General features: G+C 47.3%; 1 protein-coding gene across 2 annotated transcripts in view; it reads left to right on the top strand.

Annotated features, from left to right (window-relative positions):
* The first annotated feature begins 14,262 nt into the window (after positions 1–14,262).
* Positions 14,263–16,788, top strand: part of RASSF2 (Ras association domain family member 2) — a 41,390-nt gene continuing 38,864 nt past the window's right edge. The window contains exon 1 of one of the 2 annotated variants that reach the window (XM_036827588.1): positions 14,263–14,441. The gene's annotated coding sequence lies outside the window, so the exon portion shown is untranslated. Of the gene's footprint in view, positions 14,442–15,362; positions 15,442–16,788 lie in introns of those variants that run through there. The other variant, XM_036827589.1, reaches the window with a different exon arrangement.

Here is a 16,788-nt window from a genome sequence, read left to right as displayed (position 1 = left end):
TTTACAATAGCCAGGACATGGAAGCAACCTAAGTGTCCATTGACAGGTGAATGGATAAAGAAGATGAGGCACATATATACAATAGAATATTACTCAGCCATAAAAAGGAACAAAATTGAGTTATTTGTAATGAGGTGGATGTACCTAGAGTCTGTCATACAGAGTGAAGTAAGTCAGAAAGAGAAAAACAAATACCGTATGCTAACACTTATATATGGAATCTAAAAAAAAAAGTGGTTCTGAAGAATGTAGGGGCAGGACAGGAATAAAGAGGCAGATGTAGAGAACGGACCTGAGGACACGGGGGGCAAGTGGGGAAGGGAAGCTGGGACAAAGTGAGTGAGTAGCATTGACATATATACACTAGCAAATGTAAAATAGATAGCTAGTGGGAAGCAGCCCCATAGCACAGGGAGATCAGCTCGGTGCTCTGTGACCACCTAGAGGGGTGGGATAGGGAGGGTGGGAAGGAGGCTCAAGAGGGAGGGGATATGGGGATATATGTATACATATAGCTGATTCACTTTGTTACACAGCAGAAACTAACACAACATTGTAAAGCAGTTACAATCCTATAAAAATGTAAGAAAAAAAATAGGTAATCAGGAAAAAAGTAGAGCTAATTTCCCTCCTCTTGAGTGTGGGTGGATTTCATGACTTATTCCTAAACAATGCAATAGTAATGACAATGTGTGTTTTTGAGGCTAGGTCATTAAAAACATTACAACTTCCACCTTTTTCTCTTGGATCATTCACTCTGAGGGAAGCTAGCCACCATGTTGTGAGGACACTCAAGCAGCCTTATCAAGAGGTCCATGTTGTGAGGCAGAACTCAGGTCTCCTGACACAGCCATGCCTGTGAGCCTTCTTAGAAATGGATTCTCCAGCCCCAGTCCAGCCTTCAGATGACTGCAGCCCCTAGTGATATTTGACTATAGTTCTGTGAAAGACGCACAGCCAAAACGGTTTATCTAAGCCACTCCCAAATCACTGACCCACAGTAACTGTGTGAAATAAGCAGCATTTATTGCTGTTTTAGACTAACTTTTGTGGTCATTTGTTATGTAGCAGTAGTTAATTAATACGCAGAGTCGGCTCTTTGGTGAAGCCAAACAAAGACATAGGAGGCTTCAGGACATAATTTTATAGGTGTGGAAAGTTACAAAAGGATTTTAAGGGAGAAGCTCCTACCTCCAACTAGCAGACCCCATCTTGGGACTATTCTCTCTTCAGAATGCCCACTCTCACCATGGCCATGGCTTGTATCAACATCCAAGGTGGCACACGCAAATTGAATATATGCAAAAATGAAACATTTTTTCTATGAGTGACTGTTCTTTTCTTTTCTTAAAAATTTATTTATTTATTTTGGGCTGCATCGGGTCTTTGTTGCTGTGTGCAGGCTTTCTCTAGTTGCGGTGAGTAGGGGCTACTCTTTGTTGCAGTGCACGGGCTTCTCATTGTGGTGGCTTCTCTTGTTGCAGACCACAGGCTCTAGGCACACGGGCTTCAGCACTTGTGGTGCATGGGCCCTGGAGCACAGGCTCAGTAGTTGTGGTGCACAAGCCTAGTTTCTCCATGGCATATGGGATCTTCCCGGACCAGGGCTCGAACCCATGTCCCCTGCATTGGCAGGTGGATTCTTAACCACTGCACCAACAGGGAAGTCCGACTGTTCTTTTCTTGACTCTGAGAAACCATTAAAATTTTCCATCAGTCCTCTCCAGTACAGGCAGTCCTGTAGGTGACATTTTGGTCCTGCTTAGGATCTGTTCAGCACAGCTCCTCTGCAGGCTCCCACACTCTGAGTTGCCCCCAGCTTCCACAGGGTGCAGGGCCACAGCACAGTGCCTGGGGGGTCCATGTCCTTGTCTGAGCATGTGCTCAGACTTCTGGCTACTCTTCCTGCAGAGCTGATGATATCCAGGTTGTCTTTTGTCTCTGAAAAGGGCCTCTGAACCTGCCACAGTTACAACCATTTCTGTATACCTTAGGCTGGCCTCCTTCACCTCCCCACTCCCCACTCTTGTCTAAGCAACTTGCACTTGAATCTGTCTTGGGGTCTGTATTTGAGGGAAGCCAAAGTCTCACAGCTATCACTGAACTTCACAGGTGCCTCTGTCTAGAGGTGGGAAAAGGGGGAGGTTGTATAGTACTCTGAAGTTTCTACAAATAATTTTCTCAAAACAAACAAAAAAACTAGAACAAAATTCCTCTTTCCAGCCAAATGCAGAGCATATATCCTCCTTTCAGCTTCTTTGAACCTGAGAGAGAATTGTCATCTCACATGGCAGTATGGTGCCCCTTGAACTTAGTCACATGAGATCTGAGGGAGTCGGGTTGGGAAAATGAGGACAGATCTCGCATGGTGTCTCAGGTTATGGCCACAAGCAAATACTTCACAAAGCCCTCTGTAGGTTTGATAAGCTGATGACTGGCCATTCTAAACGTTTACCCAGACCTTGTCTCCAAGTTCCAGCCCCTAAAGCCAACTGCTTACTTGACACCACCATGGGTACCTCTCAAACGGGTATGTCCATGAAATACACCTCTCCTCCAGCCTCACTGCACTCACTCATGATTCCTCCTACTCTGTCATCTCCCATATCCAATCTTTCACCAAACCCCACAGGTCATGCCTTGCAACCATCCCCTGAATCTATCCTCTTCTCTGCATATCCACTGTTACCTCTGGTCACACTGATTAGTGTTACCTAGTATTGCCACTGGTAGAATTGAAAAGTTGTTATATCACTTTTCTCAATTATTCACCCACCCTGAGTTCGCATCCTTTGACATGTGACTCTAGTTCCTCCCACTAGAGGTGGAGTGTACTTCTCATGCCTTGGCCTTGGGCTTGGCCATGTGACTTACTTTGGCCAGTGGAACGTGACAAAGACTTGAAATGTGCTTGTGTAGTGAGGTTTGCTCCCTTGTGCTTCAGCCATCACCAGGAGAGGAACATGCCCTGGTTAGCCCACTGGTCTCTGGAAGATGAGAGAATGTAGAACAGAGAGTCAGTCCTTTAGCATGAAGTAGAGCTGTCCTAACTGTCCCAACAAATGACAAATGCAGCTCTGAGGCTAGCGTACCAGCTTCTGCAGGTCACCCACAGATTGTGAAAGACAAATACAGCTTCCGGTTTGTCCTCACATATTCTGGTACCTCTTTTGGGGTTCCCATTTGTCCTCCCTGTCCCCCACTTTGCGTCCAGCTTTTATTTTCAGCCTGCACTGGCTGACCTAGGTTTACCACTGAGCACAGAGGCACAGCCTTTTGTAGATTTCTTCACTTCCCTTGCTTTGTGGTTCCTGGTTTGTGACTTTTTTCTAATCTTCCACTGGTCTTCTTACAGATGTTACCTCACCAGCTTCTCCCATAAGGATGTAAGGGCTAATCTCTAAAATAAATCCATTATTTAAGGGCATCACATTGCAATATGAATGAAACCCCAAACTCCTCACTGTGGCCTGCAATACAAGAGGGCATGACTTGGCCTCTCCTGCTTCATCTTGTGCCCATCTCCCTGCACTCTCCTCCCTGCTTGCCTGGGCACTGTTTTCACCATTCCCTCAGGACAAGAGCCGACTGGCTGTATGTCGGAAGTAACATTCTCTGTCCAGTCATTTAGCTCCTTCAAGACCCTCCTCCCACCCCTTCCCTGATGGTCTGGGTCTGGGGAGGAAGAGGTTAAGGTTGTTGGAAAGCCTGGACAGCCCTGGCCTGCTCTCCATCAGGGGCACAACAGGAAGGCCTGGGTATCCTTGCTGGATCAGGAAGTCTCCTAGCAAAGCAGTTGGGTAGAGTGTGGAAGAGGATGTGCTGAATGCTGCTCTCTGTGCATCCCTGTGCATTGAGGAGGGCGGGGTGGTCCAGGGCCAGGAAGGAGCGGCAATCAATGCCTCAAAGTGGTGAAAGCCCTGAGAGTTGGCTTTCCACTGCAGAGATTTGGCCGGCTCTGGGCAGAGGGTCAGCCTCTCACACAGGCCGATGTCTGGGCTGTCCTGCCCTCCCCTCCTTGGCTTTCCAGAGGTATCTTGAAAGGCCAAGAGAGCATGTCTGTTCTCCAAGAAACCTCCCCCAGCAGGCTCCTCCTAGTCAGTGTACATCTCCATGAGAGAGGTGGCGTGGGCTCACCCTCCGGCCCTGCAGTTTGGAGAACATTCACATGTAGGGAAAAGGGAGCTGTGTTACTGAAACACCACAGGAACCAGGGACGTCTTGAATTTTGTTTCTTGGCTGCATAAGCAGAACTTAAAATACCTCTCACCTCCCACCTTCTGTTCCAGCCACACTGGACCACACACTGTTCTCTGACCCGCCCGGTCTTTTCATGGCTCTGCCTGGAATGTCCTTCTCCATGCTGGAATATCTCCTCTTACACATGTAGTCCTGCCTTCCTAGGCACTTCCGTATAACACCCGAGACTATTAAAGCAAGGGGTCTCCACCATTAGCATGCACACAGAGCACCTGGCCTTATTTTGTTTTGTTTTGTTTTGTTTTAAAATTTATTTTATTTATCTTATTTTTGGCTGTGTTGGGTCTTCGTTGCTGCATGTGGGCTTTCTCTAGTTATGGCGAGCGGGGGCTACTCTTCGTTGCAGTGTGTGGGCTTCTCATTGCGGTGGCTTCTCTTGTTGCAGAGCACGGGCTCTAGGTGTGCAGGCTTCAGTAGTTGTGGCACGCTGGCTCAGTAGTTATGGCTCACGGTCTCTAGAGCGCAGGCTCAGTAGTTGTGGTGCACAGGCTTAGTTGCTCCGCGGCATGCGGAATCTTCCCGGACCAGGGCTCCAACCAGTGTCCCCTGCATTGGCAGGAAGTTTCTTAACCACTGTGCTGCCAGGGAAGCCCTCCACCTGGCCTTATTGTTAAACTTGAACATGGCCTGAGGCCTGGTTCTATATTTCTAACCAAATCCTAGATGATGTTAGTGCTGCTGGTCCACGGACCATACTTGGAGAGGCGAAGATTGAAAACATTTATCTCATTCTCTCACCTGGATTTTTTGGTCAAACACATGAAACTTTTTTAAAAGTATAACTTAATCTCAACTTTGAACCCATAGTTGACAGCAGAAAACATGTTGGTTAATGTCTGATAAACTTGGTCATTTCAGGTTAAATTCAGCTAATTCTGAAAATTTCCTTCCTGCCTGTTCCATGCCTCTCTTTCTCCCTAGGCTTTCATCTCAGTTTTGCTTGTGGTGGTGGGCTTATGGAACATCTTGGCAACTGGGGTTGGGAGGCAACATCTGGGCCTAAGTGAGTATACTGCTGGTTTTGGGTGCAGCATCTTTCCATCCTGGCTCCCACAAGATGTCTGAGTTCCCTTGGGGTCCCTGGCATGGACCAGACCACTGTCTTTCTGTGGGTCCTCTTGTCCCAACTGTGAGATACTCTCCTGTCCCTCAGTTTTCTCCCAACTGGCTTGCATAGCCGTCTCTGGGGTGTGGAAAATGTTGGCTGTCTCCCACACTCCCTGTAATCCCCAGATGCTTTCTGGATCTGACTAGGTCCCTCTACTCCTGAAGATGGCTTAAGCAGCCACCATGCCATGGGTACCAGGACACTCCAGATCCCTGATGAAAAGTGGCACAGCTCCTCTCCACTTTCAGATCCCAAACTGGTCTGAAATCTGAGGGTCTTACTGTCTACCTTCATCTTTCTGGATATAAACCTAGAGAGGAGGCAGCATCTTGGACACCTCAGAAATCTCTACCAGCATCTAAATGACTTGCTTAACCAGCAGGTCACCCCACTCCCCCTCTCCCCTCCCCCCTCCCTGCATCCCATAAAACTGCCTTTCCTTTTAATTTTTTGACTAGTTAATATACACATATGGAACAAATAATTCAAATAGTACAAAAGAGCACTCAAAGTTTTATATAATTTATTTAATCTTCCTGCCTTAGGACAATATCAACTGAATCTCCACAAGTGATGATGAAATCAGTGTGCTTCTACTTTACTCCACCTCTTTTCTCTCCTTTCCTCAGTTTTGATAGGTTATTACTAGTATTACTTCTAATGCTTAATTTCTCCACGAGGATGAATGAATGTGTTTATACGAACAAATCTTCTTTGTACAAGACAGTTGAGCCCTTGGCAGGTTGCTCATTATGTTTGATCCTAGCACACTAACTGATACCAGTGCTGCTCAAGCTCAGAGACCACCAAAGACGCAGACCCTACTCTGGCTGCAAACTGCTATCTAGTGAGTACCAGACAGTTTTAATTCATTTACATCTCTATTATTTGGGCTATCTACTTTAAATATCTTTTCATTTCCTTTTTATATAAAATGAACAAATCAGAATACTTAAATTCTTACCTTCACTAGTTTTATATTTTTACATCATAATGGTTTATAACATTTATGTTTTGTTTTGTAATCATAATCCTAATAGTTGAAATAGAGTACTCTCACTCCAGGGACTACAAGGTGATGCTACCAAGGCTATCAGTGCCCAGCACTGCAGAGATTGCAAAGAAACAATAACCTTCTCTCTACCCCCACCCCACGACATATGCCAGCCTCAGGTTCCCCATCTGGCTTCAGGTTTTAATTGGCATTCAAACATAAAAATTAAGAAAAATTTCCTAAATTTAAAAATCGAATTTGTAGATTAAAAGGCCATACTATATTCTGAAGAAATGGATATAGGGTTTTGGGGTTTTTTTTTTTGCCTTTTAAGTATTCACTAAAATGTAAATTCCATGAGGTATAAGGACAGGGATTTTTGTCCCTTTTATTTACTGCTATGTCCCCAGTGTTTAAAATAATGTCTGGCACCTGGGATCCCCCTGTAAACATTCAGTGAGTTAATTGATAAAGGAATAGACCAACTAATACAAATATATCCTATTAATGTTATTATATTTCAAAGATAAAGTTTCCTCTGGTTACCCAGCAGAAAGGTCATCCTATCCTCCCAGCCCCCAAAATCAGGCTGGCTACAAACTTCAGCACGGCAACATTCAAAGTGAGAAGACAATCTTGTACCTCCTATGACACCATCAAGGCTAGCAATCTGGGGGAGGATCAGCGGGTGTCACCTCCATGCCTGGACTGGCTTGGCTGAGGAGGAAGAAAACACAAGGATTCAGAGAGGGACTTGAGATACATTTCTCAGGTTCGTATTCCAGCTCTGGCACCTGCTGACTGTGATCTTAGGAAAGTTACCTAGTTACCTTAGTTTCCTCATCTATAAAATGAAGATAAAAATTGTACCTCCTCCTAGGGTCATATGAGAATTAAATGAGTTAATGCTTGTAACTTGGCAAACAAGGAGATGGGATTCATTTTTTCATTTTTTTCATTCATCAGATATGTATTGAGTACTCACAGTGTGGCAGATGGAGAAGGAGATGAACTGATAAATAAGACAACTTGGTTCTTAGGCTGGTTGACCCAAGAAAGTGGTCCTTGCATTTTGAAACAGTATGGTGAGAGCACTGAGGAAGTGATGGGGTGAGTGAGGCCTTCGTGGAGAGGGGCCCTCAAGGCTGGCCACGAACCTGGGCTGCCAGACGTGTAAGGGCCAACAAGTGGGAGATGAACAGAAGACGTGACCACTCAGTAGAGACTTTAAATACTTTTCCCCTCTGCCCACCCCTCCCCATTTTGAGAACACTGACCCATCTCACATCCTGGCCCTACCCTGCTGCTGGCCACAGAGACTGAGTATGTTGATGGTGGTTGCTGGATCTAAGTGCATGTAGACTTTGGGATAAAAGCAGCCATCTGGGCAGAAGTTAGAACACATATGTGGAGAGATGGCAATACAAGAAACAAGGAGGAAGAGAGGGAGGGAGCAGGGAGAGAGAGACAGACAGACAGACACACACACAGATTGAACCCTGTAGGTCATATTCTAGTTCATCTTGGACCTGGTTCACTTCCTTCCCATGAGTTCTGCAAGAAACTCTTGGTTCTTTAAAATCAGTCTCACTTTACCTAGGCTGGCTCAAATGACTTCTGTTTCTTGCAACCAAATGATGTGGTGAGTTGATTTATCTAAGTCTCAATTTCTGAACCTGCCAAGTGATGTTATTAAACTAGATCCTGCCTAATATTTTTCTTGGCTCCATTATTCTTATTTTTCTTATTTTTTATCATGCCTAGTATAGCACCTTGCATACCATTGATGTCTAGTAAATACCTATCAATACAGTTTTGAAAGTGTACTCAATTTGTCTTATGGCAGGATAACATTTTCACACCAAAGAATTCGTATTTCAATACAACCAAAAATGGAAGGGGAGCTTTGATGGAATGTAACCTTGGGGTTAAGGAAACTTGAATGGATTCCTAGAAAAAATCAAATGTAATCTCCCATCTAATTTGAAACATAGTTCAGTTGCCAAATTCTAAGTACTTTGTTTAGAAGGATAGCTGCCCAGAGAGTTTAGCCTTAAGGCTCTTCACCAAATACTTTTTGTGAAAAGAGACACATTTGCTGGAAATGAACTAGTCAAGTCCATGCACTTTGTTTGAATCCTTTTTCCCTCTTACCAGTCCCTGTCTGCACTTTAACTGGAGGAGAGAAAATCTTACAAGATAGGGCTCCTGTCTGGGGCTTGAGACTCATACACCTGAGCCTACTTAAGTATGAACCATACGAGAACTTTAATCCAGCCTCCCATCTCCGAGGATGAATCCAGATACTGTTCCATATAGGTATTTTAGATGCTATAAAAACTTCTTAGCGCTGGATAAAGTGAACTCTTAATTAAGATATTCCTTCCTCATGAAAGATAAACTTGTGGAGTTCAGTGACAAAATCTTTGTTACTCAAATTTCCCTTGGTCTCTCCATTTATGAGGACAAATTACATTAACACATTAACAGTCATAAATCTAAATTTCACCATCTCACTCAGACTTTAGCCATCTGAAAATACCTCTATATTGCTTTGGGAAGGGGGGGGTGTATGTGGGAGGAGAGTTCCCCAGATGCATCTCTCTCACAAGCTCATAAACAATCCAGAGGTCACCAGACTGGTGTCCACCAATAGCCCAGTCACGTCAGCCATGGACACTTCATCCTGTTTTTTTTTTTCTTTGTATTAAAGGTTTTCATTTTTTGTGTTTCTTTTTTTCCAGCTTTATTGAGATATAATTGACATATAACATTTTGCAGCTTTAAGGGTGATGATTTGATGTACATATATATTATAAAAGAATTATGCCAATAAGGTTAGTTAACAAATCTATCACCTCACATAGTTACCATTTTTAAAATCCTGTTAAGTCTTTAACAGTTAGCTACTGCTATATAACAAACTATCCCAAATTTAGTGGCTTAAAATAACAACCATCTATTTATCTTATGCTTTTATTGGTTGGCTATTTGGGCTAGACTCAGCTGCGCTCCCCCATGCATCAGTGGTCAACTCTAGGTTGGGTAGGGGACTTTACTGATCTTGTTTGGACTCTCCCACATGTCTGGGGCCTTGGATGGAACATCTGGACTGCCTTGGCTCTGGGCCATCCTCCAGCCGGCTAGCGCAGGCTTATTCACATGGCAGAGCAATGTTCCAATAGAAAGAGTAGAAGAATGCAAGGCTTCTTGAGGCCCAGGTTCTGAAAAGGCATGGTATGACTTCTGCCGCATTCTACTGTACTGGCCAAAGAAAGCTGCAATGTCAACCCAGATTCAAGGTGGGGAAGTACACTCCACCTCTTTGTGAGAGGAACTGCAAAGTGTATGCAAGGAAGGGGATAATTGTAACCATTCTGGCAATCCATCTACCACTTTCTGGGTAATGTTGTCAACATACCAGGCCCTTGAAATAGAGAAGCTGAGTGTTGGAGTGTTGGTCCCTTAAATGTTACTTAGCAGCAGGGTCCCCAAGCATGGCTGCTTAGGCCCCAGAATATCCCTGAAGTTCGTGAAACAGTCTTTTCCTCTAAGTTATAACTTAGAGCCTCTTCTATCTTCTCAACCCCTCCCCTATGTGTCCAGGGACTCAGGTTGGAGGCAGAGCTGAGAGACAATCTCTCACCTCCCTTCTTTCAACTAAAGCTTTGTTACTGGGCCGAACTTGGTTTCTTCTTTCTCTAGAGTGAAAATTATCTCCAAGGAGGGCCCTTTTTCACCTCTCCAACAAATATATTTCCAGCTAGCCCACTATGCTAGGGTGCCAGACATGTCCAGGTGTATTCAGGTCCCAGGGACAGACCTCACCTAGGCTTCCTTATTTCTCTATTAACTCATTGGATCTTCCTTTGCAGGTTCTCACCTCCTACATAGCAGAGGGACAAAATGGAGTATGATGCAATAACTTAAACAGTCCTGCTGGTCTCGTTAGGTTAAAAACTCTCTCAAGTTCTTCCTCCCTTCCCAGCTCTCTCCAAGATGGATCTTTGGGGGAGATTCTGTCTTACCTTCTCTTGCAGTGGCATTTGAGGCTGGTGCCTCAGTTCTCTTGGCTCCCCTGAAGAGGGCCTGCTTTGTACCATCCCTTTGAAAGCAGCATGCTGAGGGGTGGTGGCCCCATTCATGAGCGTTTGGCTGGCATATTCTGCTGATGCCTGCAGCCCGTGTACCTCATGGTTTGGGTGCTCCATGCTCTTTTGGGGCTCTGTAGTGCTCCCTGTCCTACCTAACCTGAACTCAGCCCTCACCAATTGCTCCCTCTGAGTCCCCATCATGTTGTCCTGCCAGCCTCCAGGGTCAACTTGCCCTCTCCATGCTGGGTCTTAGAGCAGATGATTTGTGTGTCCTGTGTCGCCTCCCCTCAGCCCACTTCTCACCCTGGATTAGCTGTGGTGGGCAGCTCCATGCACAGTAACTCGTCCCACCTCAAGTGCCAATGGCAGTGGCTACAGCTTTTCTGCCTCAGATGTTTCCTCGAAGCCAAAGATATCCACACAACCAGGAAGTAAGAAGAGGTAAACTCTCCTGGGAATAATCCTCAACTGGTGGGGAATGAGAGTCAGCGGATAAATCCCCAGCTCCCTGACTTTCAGAGAGAACAATTCTGAGGGGCATTTTACACAGGTGCTTAGAGGGTCCCCAGAGGAATGGAGTGCCAGTTGTATATCCTTTATTAGCTTCTCCTCCTTCCCTGTCTTCTCTTGCTTTCTGGGATCAACTCCTAAGTAAACGACCTGCACCCAAGTTCTTGTCTCATGTTCTGCTTTTGAGGGAGCTCAAACTAGGACAGGCCCTATAGAAGGGCTTTGGCTCACAATTTAGCTTCCTTCTGAGGCCTCTGGTCCTTGGGAGCAGGTGGGAACTCTGCAGCAGGTCTTGGCCATGCAGGAACTGTGGGTGACTCCAGAAAAAAAACCCAGGCCCTCCCTTTATGTAACATAGGCGATCCACTAAGTTGACCTTAATGAGGCTGCCCTCCACCCCCAGGTGAGTGTCTGAGAACCTGGGAGAAAGAGGTAGGCAGCCAGTGTGGCAATCTCCTCTATTTTATACCCAGAACTCCCTTCAGCCCATCAACATATCTTCTCACACTGGTCGAAGTCACAAATGAAGAAGGTGCATTTCCTACTATGTCCCCCACTTCTTCCTCCCTTCTCCCAGAATCCCCTGGGTACTTAAGGGTAGGCTTTGGGCCTCTCCACTTCTCTGCATCTCCTGCTTCTTCCCAGGCATAAAGTAGAACTCTGATCTAGGTAGGCAAAGTCTGCCTCTTGAGATGTTATAGGGGGCCATAAAAGAATGTGGAAAATCATTTTCTCTGACCATGCTTGATATTTCTGTCACTGTTTTGCTAAAGAGAAAAGGGAAGTTGGCTTTTTTTTTTTCTTTGGTCGCACCGCCTGGCATGTGGGATCTTTGTTGCCCGACTGGCACCCCCTGGACTGGAAGCACAGAGGCTTAACCACTGGACTGCCAGGGAACTTTGGGAAGTTGGCTTTGAGACTCAAGCTCATCAGTGCCCTCTTTGCTCTTCAACTTGTGCTGTCCCAATATGGTGGCTACTAGCCACATGTCGCTATTATGCACTTGAAATGTGATTAGTGGAACTGAGTATTAAGTTTATGTAAACTTAATTAATTAAAACGTAAATTTAAAAACTGATAATTCAGTTATTGGGAAACTTTTAAGCATGTTGGAACAACTTGGGTATGTGAATATACTTTTTCAAGTGAAAATTTTATAAAACCTAAATACAGATCAAGTATTTTTAAAGTTTTGAAGTTTTCTTTCAAAATTTAACATCCAAATTGAGATGTTTTGAAGTGTAAATACACACCTGATTTTAGACTTAGTACAAAAATAGAATGTAAAATACTTCATGTATAATTTTTTTATATTGTCTACACATTGAAATGGTAATATTTTGGTTATGTTGGGTTAAATAAAATATATTATGAAAATTAATTTCACTTTTTAAAATTATTTTTAATGTGACTAGAAAGTTTTAAATTGCAACTGTGGCATGCATTGTATTTCTACTAGAGGATGGCTCTGGAAATACTTTTCTGCTGCTTCTTTGAGGCCGTGTGCCTCCTGGTTTAGTCCATGGGGGTGGAAGTCTACAAGAAAACATGGTTTAAGGATGGGCTTTAATATAGCAGTTTAATATTTGCATTATATTATCCCTGTTACAGAAGTATTGTCCCTACACTGCCTTGAAGGATAAAGGCATATTCCTTTCTCTCTTGTGCTTTCTGTATGGGGAAATTGATGAAAAGAAAGATGTTTTCTGGTGTCTTGAACTAATCAATCAATTTATTCACCAAGATGGAGACTCTAAGTGGAGAGAAATGGATTTTGTTTTAAACAGGTCAGGGTTCCTGGCAGCCTAATTTGGACAATGGATGGTCACCTGACCTAAACTGGGCCAATGAGTTGCTGTCCTGGGAGACTGGAGTAGAGACTAAGGGATTCTAGTTCCACCTGGCTGCCTTCTTCAACAGGGAGCTCTAAGCCCCAGTGATGGAAGTGATGGCCACCCTTTGCCATGTGTCTGGGGTGCAGTGAACGCCAGTCTATGTTGAAAGAGAAAAGTTGGCTTCTCAGAGAAGACTTTCTGGGTTACTGGAAGCCCTTCAAGTTCTAGGTTTGCTTCTTACCGAGCTCTGCCTGCAGTTCTGACCCTGAGGTTGTAGGGAAATCCCCATGTCCTCATAATACATTCCCCTGAGGATGCTCCTATCACCTGCAAAGTAAAGAAGCTTACTAATACAGAGTAGTAACTCCGAAGTTTGGGGTGGGGGAGGGGGAATTAATGATTGACCTTTCTGTTTATAGCTCGGGAAAGAACCAGAAGGTAATTTTTTTTTTTTTTTTTTTCTATAGTTGATCAGTGGTCTCCTTGTTCTGGGGTAGCTGACACAGTTTTCACCACCAACCTTCAGCTGCATTTTGGATTCAAAAGACTTTTGTGGCCAGTCTGGGAAGCAGGTCACCATTTATAACATTGTTTCTAAGGGAAACACATTCCACGATCCAAACAATGAATTTATAAAGAATGTTTCGCTTCCAGGAGGGATGAGCTGACCCAGCTGTACCCTGAGGGTTGTCTACCCATTAATCCTTAGTCCCCCTTCCACGCTGAAAGGCATGGGGACCGACCCTGCAGGGTTGGAGTATGTATGTTGGGGGACAATTGCGATAAGAGGGAGGGAACAAATAAGGCGCCCCCAATCTGGGGTGCTCTAGGACTCCGTGTAAACCGAGAGGCCCTGGAGGTCCAGGGATGGCTAAGAGGGGGGAGGTGAGAGGAGGACAAAGAAACTTGGCCTCCTTCACATTTCTGTCACGTCTGCCAGCCCGCGAAGTCCAAGGGGCCTTGCTCAGCTCAAACCCTTTTTGGAATAAGCAGGTGTTAGAAAAAAAATCCCATATCCTCTGCCTGGGGAATCCAGGGAGCTCGACGTGGGCTCCGCGGGGCAGCGTGACTGTTCTCTGGGAGTGGCTGTCACCGCCCGGAGCAAACCAAGGGGCTCGGGCCAAGACTCTATCCCTTTTGGAGAAGGCCGCGGAGAATGGGGTGAGTGAGCCAGCTCATCCTCCCCACCCCCTCACTTCTACCCCTTCACCCCAGGCCGGAAGAGGCGCTGGCAGCCTAAGCCCGGACTCGAAGGGGATGAGCAGCCACAGCTTTGTCTGGGAGGGAGGGGAGAAGCCCCGCCCCCCCGGCGGGGAGGGAGGGCGGGAGAGGAGGGGGAAGAAGAAAGGCCGGGGAAGAGGGGTGGAGGGAGAGATGGAGAGCTAAAGAAAGAGGGGGAGGGAGGGCGGTCAGATCCGATTGGGGCAGATAAAGGCAGAGGGGCGGGAGAGAGGGCGAGGAGGGGCGGAGGAGGACTGGGCGCCCGACCCCCAATCGCGCGGCAGCAGGGCTGTAAGGGAGCCGGACCCGCCGACCGCTGACCGAGACGCTGGCTGGAGCCGTCCCCGGCCGCAACACCCCCACTTTCCAACTCCAAGGTCCCCGCAGCGCGCGAGAGGTGCAGCCGGCTCCGGACGCAGGCAAGGCGCGGGGCGCGGGCCGCGGGGAGCGAGGCTCCGGGCCCGATTTGCGGGGCGCAAGGTGTGGTGCACTGGGCGGTCCTCTCTCCCCTCGCCGAAAGTTTTCCCGCAGTGTCCCCTGACCCGTCCGAGTCAGCCCCTCAATCCTCGTCTGCTCCTGTTCTCCTCCCTTCTTCCCCAGACACTGGGGGTTCCCGGGCGTGTGGACTCCGCAGGGGCCGCGTAGGTGCGGAACCCCAGCCTGCCCGCCTTCCGCGGGAGAAAGTTGTGGCTCTAGGCTCGTCCTCCCCCTCCGATTCCTGGGGCGTCCTTCCTTCTCTCCACGCCAAGGGCGGCGGCAGGAATGCGCCCCCACCCTATCCCCGGGGTCCCCGGGACTCCCTGGCTAGAAGGTGCCGGGCGGGCAGGTGCAGGGATGGCAGGCCCCGACCCTAATCGGGGGGTGTCCTGGGGGGTATCCGATCCTAATCTGGTCCTGTTCTTCCCGGCTCAACCGACGATTCCCTGGAGGCGGGTTCCAACCTCCGGCGCCCGAGCCTCCCTTGGCCTTCAGAAGGGCGCCGGATGCGCGGGGGCCCTGGGTCCTCGTTGCACTTCCCCTTTGCCGGCTCGCGGCCCGTCTCCAGAGCTGATGCCGGAGGTCGCTGGGAATCTCGGCTTTGCATCCTCTCTCGCCAGAGAGGCAAGTGCCTTGGGCCGACCCCGGCCACTTCTGCATTTCGAGTGCCTGCATTGCACTCAGTTCCTAAGCTGGGAGATCCCTGGGGACAGCAGAGAGGCACGGTGGCCTGACAGGGAGATATAGGGTTCCATCTTACCCTGGGGCGCTCCGTGGGTCCTGGGTTGTCCACCGCACCTCTGCGCCTCAGTGACAGCAGGAGCTGAGCGCCAGGCTTCTGAACGTTGCGATGCACTTTATTTCCAGGTGTGTGGAATCTGGATCCCTAAAACTTGTTCTCCCAGAGAACAGAGGCCGTGTCTAGAACTGGCCAAATTTATAGTAAGTACTTTACATGTGATGAATGAATGTATGAACCAATGAGCTGACAAATAACAATTCCTGCCACAGTTGATCTTGGTACCATGGGAGGAAAGAATTAGAAACAATGATTCTTTTAAACAGCTGTGAGACAGAGCCAGGGGCCTTCTTTCCCCAGCATCTGGTTGAGGAATCCGGGGTTGGATTTATTTTATTCACCAATCCACATTTCCTTACTGGGAACTTTTTCTGCAGATGGTCTGAAGAATTAAAGAAACTTCTCAGTGGCTATATTGGGTAGTTTGAGGAGTGTTTTGTTTTTTTGTTTTCAAACTTGTGTCCAAATGCAGTGTCTCAGAGAATGTGGAGTCTGCCTGTGAGGTGCCCATTTGGGATCAGAGACCCTGGAGTATGGCCATGAGTGTGGGCACCAGCTGTGCTTTCTCCTCTGAACAGGTCAGCCTGATGCCTGGGAGCTGCTGCAGTCGGGTGGGCCTCAGGGGGACAGAAGAGGACCTCAAATGATGCCTGAGCTCGGAGAGGGACAGTAGCTTTGGAAAGAGGGTAGTTCTTGCCTTGGGACAAGGAGATGGAGACAGAGCATGCAACCTGCCCAGGCACCTGGGAGTCTGGGCTGGTTCAATTCAGGATTCCCTGTGCTGAGAAGGCTGGAAGGTGAATCCTGCTCCTCCTTCAGGAGAAGGGAGAGCAGAGGTGGAGTGCAGAGGGGATAGGATAATCTTTGGAGTGCAACCTAGGCATATCCTATGTTCCTCTGTCCTAGTTTTTTATGCTGGTGAAATCTGGTTAGAATGATGAGGGATACTTTTGGGGAGCTTGGCTGAGAGAAGGCCAGGGGATCTGGGGCTCCTAGTCATACCCTCTTCCAGGGGAAGGTAGAAGATATGCCCTCTGCACCTGGCTGAGTGGGTCAGGGCCTGTGCAGTATTCTGCCCCTGCTGTACCTCCGGCTGGCAGCACCCCTGCCTTCCTGAGGGCGGTCTCACTCTGCCCCAGAGTCCACTTCTCTGCATCTCTGCATGGCTTCTGTTCTGGGTTCAGGCCCTCTCTCCAGTTTGTGTTATCCTAGGAGTTGGTCCAGGATGGTTGACAACCCTACACCTTGTTTTCAGTCCCTCAGTTCTCGTCATCACTCTTGGATGCACTGGCCTACCTGGGACCACTCACTTACCGAGTTTTGCTTTGATTTCTTGGTCTGTTTCCTGGAGCCAAGCTTTTTGTCTGCCTTCTGTGCGTGAGCTCCTTAGGAATGGCCAAGAGAGTTGGCTGGAGAGTGTCCAGGACCAAGTATTCTGGCACCTATGCTAGAGTGCCAAGAGCTGGACTGCGGGCCTTGCCAGAAAGGGG

The sequence above is a fragment of the Balaenoptera musculus genome, chromosome 15 (assembly GCF_009873245.2).
Source record: "Balaenoptera musculus isolate JJ_BM4_2016_0621 chromosome 15, mBalMus1.pri.v3, whole genome shotgun sequence".
Classification (NCBI taxonomy): Eukaryota; Metazoa; Chordata; class Mammalia; order Artiodactyla; family Balaenopteridae; genus Balaenoptera; species Balaenoptera musculus.
The sequence above is the reverse complement of the archived record's forward strand: the minus strand, read 5'-3'. Positions and strand labels throughout refer to the sequence as shown.